Below are 7600 nucleotides of genomic sequence, written 5' to 3' on the forward strand. Positions count from 1 at the left end.
CCGTTCACCCCTTCTGCAAATAATTTATCGCGGATTATTTATCGCATTATGTGCCTCGCTTCCCCTACCCTTACTTCTCTCTCCCTTTCTTCCACCGATAAAATTTTTCCACCCTTAAAAATAAATCCATCCAGTTAAATTTTTCTTTCTCACATCGATCTCCCTCGTCGTGAACTTCGTGTGATATTCGTGGTACAGAATTTCACGAAACAGAGGTCTCTGGGTCTGGAATGGAGAACGAAAGATTTCGAAGATTTTAAACGACAGGTCAAGTCTCTATCAATAATATATCGGATTGGAAATTTATTGGAATTCGCGTTACTTATCTCGCGATATTTTATAAAATATTTATACATTTTATAAAGATAAAGATATTTTATAAAATATTTATATATTTATAAGGATACAACGTACGAAGGGACGTTGTTCGCGTAAACTATTCTACCCTGGGCGTAATAATAAAAAATTTCGGAGATCACGCGCGTGAAATTAATATTCGGATTGGGTTCCACGCACATATCCCTTACGTTCGTTTCTTTTTCAATTACGGTATCACTTTCGATTCGAGACCGTCGGGATTCACTTACAGCCACTGTGTGTCCGCCGATGGAACTTCCGTGTAATTGGAGTGGTTCCCCGGCGAAACTTCGCTGAAACATTTAATCAACATTCTCATCAACCTCCCTTCCTCCCCTCCTCCTCACCACGACAGTGGAGAGAACGTGTTCCCGTAATAAGCTATGGATAAAATTCTTGCCAACTCATCTTTCCCTCCGTGTTAAGGGATGTGCCTCCCGTTTTATCCCCGCAAATTAACCCTTACGAATACGAATACGTTTTACATCGATAAGACAAGATCGATCTATCGATCGTCGAACAAATCGAACGTCATTGTCTCTCTCTCTCTCTCTCTCTCTCTCTCGCGCTCTCTCTCTCTCTCTCTCTCTCTCTCGCGCTCTCTCTCTCTCTCTCTCTCTCTCTCGCGCTCTCTCTCTCTCTCTCTCTCTCTCTCGCGCTCTCTCTCTCTCTCTCTCTCTCTCTCGCGCTCTCTCTCTCTCTCTCTCTCTCTCTCGCGCTCTCTCTCTCTCTCTCTCTCTCTCTCGCGCTCTCTCTCTCTCTCTCTCTCTCTCTCGCGCTCTCTCTCTCTCTCTCTCTCTCTCTCTCTCTCTCTCTCTCTCTCTCTATCTATCTATCTATCTATCTATCTATCTATCTATCTATCTATCTATCTATCTATCTTTTTTTCTTCTCAATTTTTTTCATATCAGGCGACACGATTTGACGAGGTTTTTTGATTATTCTGATTAGGTTTTTCGATTGATTTTTAGGATTTTGGGATGGATAAAGAAAGACACGATATCTTTTCTAATTACTCGATTACAAGTATGTTTCAGATTTTCATTATAACGAAGGTAGTTTTCATCTTTTTGTAATAATATTACAAAACGTCTATGTATCTATTATCTAAAAATAAATATAGTTTGAGTTAATTGTCTCGATAAACGAGAATTTTAAATAGATTGATAAAAATTCAAAAAGTGTTTTAAGTAATTGAATAGATATTTTAATCTGTCCATATTTCATTGATATACTCACATCATCTTCGTCATTATTATTATTTAAAATTTAGGCCAAGTGTATTGTGATATCGTTTTATACTTAGTAAAGAACAAAATTTTAATAATATAATCGAATCTCTGATACATAATCATATTACTTTTGTATGAATATAGGTATATGAATATAAATACCGTTTAAAAATGTGTTATATCGTCGACGGTAAATTCGTTATTCTAATTAATACATTTTCAAGAAGATTTAAATATCGTATTGGATGATTAACTCTTTCTTCGCCTCGATGATTTAATTTCATTATGTTTTATATATTTAACAGCGTAGATCAATGTATCGCATTTTTAACCCTCTTACAATCCATTGTTTACAATCTATTACATCAGATATCGTGTCTATAATATTTCTTCTTCTTCTTCGTGTTAACTGATTCTTGGCTGGAGAAGGAGAAGAAAGATAGATTGAAATTGATAAGAATTATCGCTGAAGGATATCGAACAACGTCGATTAATAGATCTAATAAGTCGAACAATGTGTAATAGAGTTCTCTTTTCTACAATTCTTTAGATCGGTCACCTATTCTTCTTTGGCTGGGACAAAGAAAGAGACGATGTTACAAGATGTTAATAAATTGAAGAATATTGAAAAATATCGATAGAATATTATGAATAAATTACTTATCACATTTCGTGTGATCTTTCTCACGATCTTTTATTCAGACACTATTTCAATTGTGTTCCTCAATTAATTTTCGAAAGAAAAGTGCAAAATGATAAAAATTATCATTGGAGGATGTTGATCGATGGATTAAATAAATTATTCACATACATAATTAATAGAATTCTTCTTTTCTTCTTCCTTCAGATCAGATACTATTTCAATTGTCTTTCTCAATTAATTTTGGACTGGAAAGAAAAGTGCAAAATGATAAAAATTATCATTAGAATTCTTCTTTTCTTCTTCTTCCATTCAGATCAGATACTATTTCAATTGTATTCCTCAATTAATTTTGACTGGAAAGAAAAGCGCAAAATTATAAAAATTATTATTGGACGATGTTGAATAACATTAATGAACGATCGATAGATTAAAATTAATCACATAGATAATTAATAGAGTCTTTCTTTTCTTTTTCCTCTATTCAGATCAGTTATTATTTCAATTGTGTTTCTCAATTAATTTTGATTAGAAAGGAAAGTGTAAAATGATAAAAATTATCATTGGAAAATGTTGAAGAATCAATAAATGATCGATGGATTAAATAAATTATAAAAAAATAAAAAAAAATATCATGTATAATAGAGTCCTCCTTTTCTTCTTCTTCCATTCAGATCAGATACTATTTCAATTATGTTTCTCAATTAATTTTGGACACTGGAAAAGTGCAAAATGATAAAAATTATCATTGAAGGATATATAACGATCAATGGATTAAATAAATTAACATCACGTATAATAGAATTCTCTTTTTCTTCTTCCTCCATTCAGATCAGACACTATTTCAATTGTGTTTCTCAATTAATTTTGACTGGAAAGAAAAGTGCAAAATGATAAAAATTATCATTGGAGGATGTTGAACGATCGATGGATTAAATAAATTATTCACATATATATTAATAGATTTCTTCTTTTCTTCTTCTTCCATTTAGATCAGACACTATTTCAATTGTGTTTCTCAATTAATTTTGACTGGAAAGAAAAGTGCAAAATGATAAAAATTATCATTGGAGGATGTTGAACGATCGATGGATTAAATAAATTATTCACATATATATTAATAGATTTCTTCTTTTCTTCTTCTTCCATTTAGATCAGACACTATTTCAATTGTGTTTCTCAATTAATTTTGACTGGAAAGAAAAGTGCAAAATGATAAAAATTATCATTGGAGGATGTTAAATGATCGATGGATTGAATAAATTAACATCACGTATAATAGAGTCCTTCTTTTCTTCTTCCTTCATTCAGATACGTCGACACTATTCCGATTGTGTTTCCCAATTGATTCTCGGGTGAACAGGGAGAGGTACAAGCCGATAACAATCATCATTGGGAGGATATCGAACTCGTAAAAGTCGTCGCTTCGACGACGCCACGTTTGATACGGTACAAACGTTGCATCAAGCTCTAAGGGACTGCTGGCGCAAAACTCTTGGGATCATCGAGAAACAATAAAGCGTCCGAATCGCCGTGGCAATAATCCCGGAAGTTGTAGAAATCGATCCTAACAGCGGGTCGCAGCTGCCAGATCGGAAAGCGTTTATGGGCTAACGAGTTGGATTTTTCTACTATTCCCCTCTTCCTTCTTGAAATTGAACTTCCTCTCGACGCTGTCCGCCGATGTAAATAATATCGAAACGTTGATCTTCTTCACTACTTTTAATTTTCTCATCTTGTTTTATAAATAATGGAAAAATAAGAAAAAAGAGAAGAACTTCTTTAATATCTTCCCTTTTAAGGTAAATGAGATTTATATTCTGCATAATCTTGATATTAATTTGGACAACGGTACTTCTCTCTTCTTTTCTTTTTTTTTTTCTTTTTTTATTACTTCTTAACTATTTCGAAGAAGGTTAACGCAGAAAAATACTTGAACACGAGTTCAAATATCTCACCAGAAATTATAATAATTAATCAACAACTAAGAACGATTTATATAAACTTCTCCACGTAATCATGAATATAAATTTACAATCGAAATTTATACAGAAGAATTTTAGATTCTCTCGAGTGTCATCGTTTAAAATATTCGAGGGTTTTTTTCACGAGCTATCGTAGCCACATATTCGAGAATTCGTGCAAAAATTCGTTGGCTTTTCCATAAAAAAAAAAAAAGAAAAAAAAGAAAAAAAAGAAAACGGGTGAAACATCGAAAGGGGAAGGAGAAAAGTTGGGTCGAGCACGGCGACAAAAGCGGCTCGAATCCATTCGCGGCGTGGAACCGTTTGTGGTTCGCGAGCTGAAGGGCAGAGAGCGCTCCCTCCGCTTCCGGAGTGCGCGATAGTTGCTCGAAATGCGATCACGAGCGGGCGAAACCGCTCTCTCGGATACCGTGTTCGCGGCTTCGTTGACATGCATACAAACTTGGACAACTTTCGAATTGCAGATCGGCCGCTTGTACAGGGCGGAGTAGAAAACTTCCAAACAGGGTGTTCTTCGATTGGGTCAGCTCAAAGGACCGGGCTCTCTGCATTCTTCGAAGCCAAGAGTGGTTGCTTTCTCGTTTCGAAGGATTAATCGTTGGAAAATTCTGTCAGGGAAATTTAAAAGTTTCGAAATTTAAGTTTCGAATCCTTTTTCGGTCGAACAAAATTTTTAATTTTCATCCGTTGGTATGGTTATGGTTATTTCCCAGTAGAATTAAGGTTAGGTTAAGTTAGGAATATCTGTTTCATTTGATTAATCCTTTCTCCTAAAAAAAAATTTTTAACAGCATTTTTATTCTGTACAATGATAAATCTTCTAAAGTGAAAATCTAAGGCTTATCTTGCGATCTTTTATAATAATTTACACCTTTTATATTGTAATTAGACAATGAATATTTATGCATTTTTAGAAAATAATTAAAAATCTACAGAATATACGTATAATAATCATTACAAGATGAAACAGGTTTTTTATTTCAATTCCATTTTCTGTAATTTTATTTATAATCATTTAAATTTATCATCCAAGTAGAATTAAAAGGATTAGATTAGGTTAGGTTAGGAATATTTGTTTCGTTTAATTTATTTTTTTTTCCTAAAAGAAAAAGAAATTTCGAGCAATTCTTGTTCTGTATAATGATAAATCTTCTAAAGTGAAAATCTAAGTTCATTTGCAATCTTATATAGTATCTTTGAGATAACTTACCTCTTTTATATCATAATTAAACAATGGATATTTATGGAAAATACAAATGTTAAAAAAATTAGAATACATATTATAATTATTCCAAGGTAAAACAGGTTTTTTATTTCAATTTCATTTTCTGTAATTTTATAATCATTTAAATTTATCATCCAAGTAGAATTGAAAGGATTAGATTAAGTTAGCTTAGGAATATCTGTTTCGTTTCATTTATTTTTTTCTCCTAGAAGGAAAAGAAATTTCGAGCAATTCTTTTGTATGATAAATCTTCTAAAAAATCTAAATTCATTTGCAATCTTTTATAATACCTTCAAGATAACTTTTCTCTTATATCGTAATTAAACATGGATATTTATTATAAAATATTAAATATTAAAAAATCTACAGAATACACATATTATAATTATTCCAACGTGAAACAAGTTTTTTATTTCAATTCCATTTCTGTAATTTTATTTATAATTATTTACCGTCCAACAAAAGCATAATGAATATAAGCTTGAAAATATTATTATTTTTAATCTCTTCATTAAAATTACGAATACAATATAATAAACGTGTAATTTTAATAATAATTATTTTGCAACATTCTAAGACAAATCTCCCGAAACATAAATTTCCAAGAAGAAAAGGGACGGATCTATGTATATCGAAAGGCTGCGGACGATATTCTCGGGAAGAACCGATTTATAAACGTCAAAGATCAACGTGCACACGTCTCCGCGCTCTCTTTTACGAACCATGAACCGAGGCTCGAAGTATACGAATAGAACTATCCGCGTATTTCGAAGCGTCTGAACCCGTCGATGCGTGCACGTTTCACGCATATATTTGTCTTTCGAGTCTGCTTTTATGCCCGCTCGCATTGATCTCGCGCTTTGAACCCATCTCGTGCTTAAATGACGACCGACTGTCGATAAACAGACGTCGATGCGTGTTAAGGGAACAAACGAATGGCAGGTTCCTTGGTGGAAGATAAAGTAATGGGAAAAGTTGCATTTGTTTCGAACAAATTCGAGGAAATTCTTCTGTGAGAAAACTCGAATGAATTTTTTATTTTTTTTTTTTGTTGTTTTTTTGAATTTTGAATTTTTGAAACGACGTATGCTTTAAATCAATCATTCGTTTCGTTTCATTTCGCGATGACACGTGTTTATGTCTTATCAATAAAGAGAAAATGATAAGGTTTGATATAAATGTTTTTATATCGATTTAGATTAGGTGAATTATAGTGATTTGTCAAAAAGACAAGCAAAATTAATATAAAGTAATTTAATAATAAACGATAACTTGAAATTGATGCAATTACTCAGATCGAGGATCGTTGGAAAGATGTTATAGAAATTTGGAAATGGAATATGATCATTGAAGAACAAATACTTTGTGAATAAAACAAAGAAATTTTCTTTTTGATTTCAAAACCATTAACTCACAATAAAATCTAGCCCAACTGTCTATAATCTATTCTAAAACGCATCTTAATTTTCCTCTTAACAAATATATAAGAAAAGAAAAAGAATGCTCGAGCCATCTCCAACAAACTCCAGCAAACAATGAAATTAAATGCTTCGCGATCCACAAACAATGAAACCACGCTTTCCCCGACCGAAGGGTAGCCAAGAATCAATCACCGAGCAATTTCCACGTAAAAAAAAGAAAGAAAAAAAAAGAAAGAAAGAAAAAAGAAGAAAAGGGGGGAAAAAGGAAAACGTCTACGTTTGCCAAGAAGTACGTGAGATAGCCAGAAACGAAGGTAAACTTCGTCCTCTGAGCGAGCGAGGAAGAACCCCAACGTGGGGTGACAGGGGGATGGGCGAGACAGGAAGCGAGGGGGGGAGCAGGAAGAGGTGGAGACTATAGTCGAAGGTAGAAGTTGCAGAGAGGAGCTAAGTAAGCAAGGTGGCAACTAGTAGGGACACAAGACAAGCTCGAAAAGTTTTAAGTAGCTACGCGATACTACTTGCCCCTCTTGGTCCACTCACCCCTTCCTCCCCTCCCCCCTCCATAGTAACCACCGCCTGTCTCTATTGCGCCTCGGAGTTTGTCTTTCCAGCGTGTACAAATGCCTTGGAATTGCGTGTGTACAAGCGTGTGCTGCCATTTCCACAGTCCTTCCTTATACCAATGGCACCCCTCTTCTTCCATCAAGAATTTTCCTTTTTTTTTTTTTTTTTTTTTT

The 7600-nt window shown here is 33.7% G+C and overlaps 1 protein-coding gene across 1 annotated transcript in view; it reads left to right on the forward strand.

The window, feature by feature from the left end:
• LOC102677831 overlaps positions 1-7600 on the forward strand; it is a 352155-nt gene that overhangs the window by 299678 nt on the left and 44877 nt on the right. The window lies entirely within an intron of this gene.

This window comes from Apis dorsata, unplaced genomic scaffold, assembly GCF_000469605.1.
Source record: "Apis dorsata unplaced genomic scaffold, Apis dorsata 1.3 scaffold_73, whole genome shotgun sequence".
Taxonomy (NCBI): domain Eukaryota; kingdom Metazoa; phylum Arthropoda; class Insecta; order Hymenoptera; family Apidae; genus Apis; species Apis dorsata.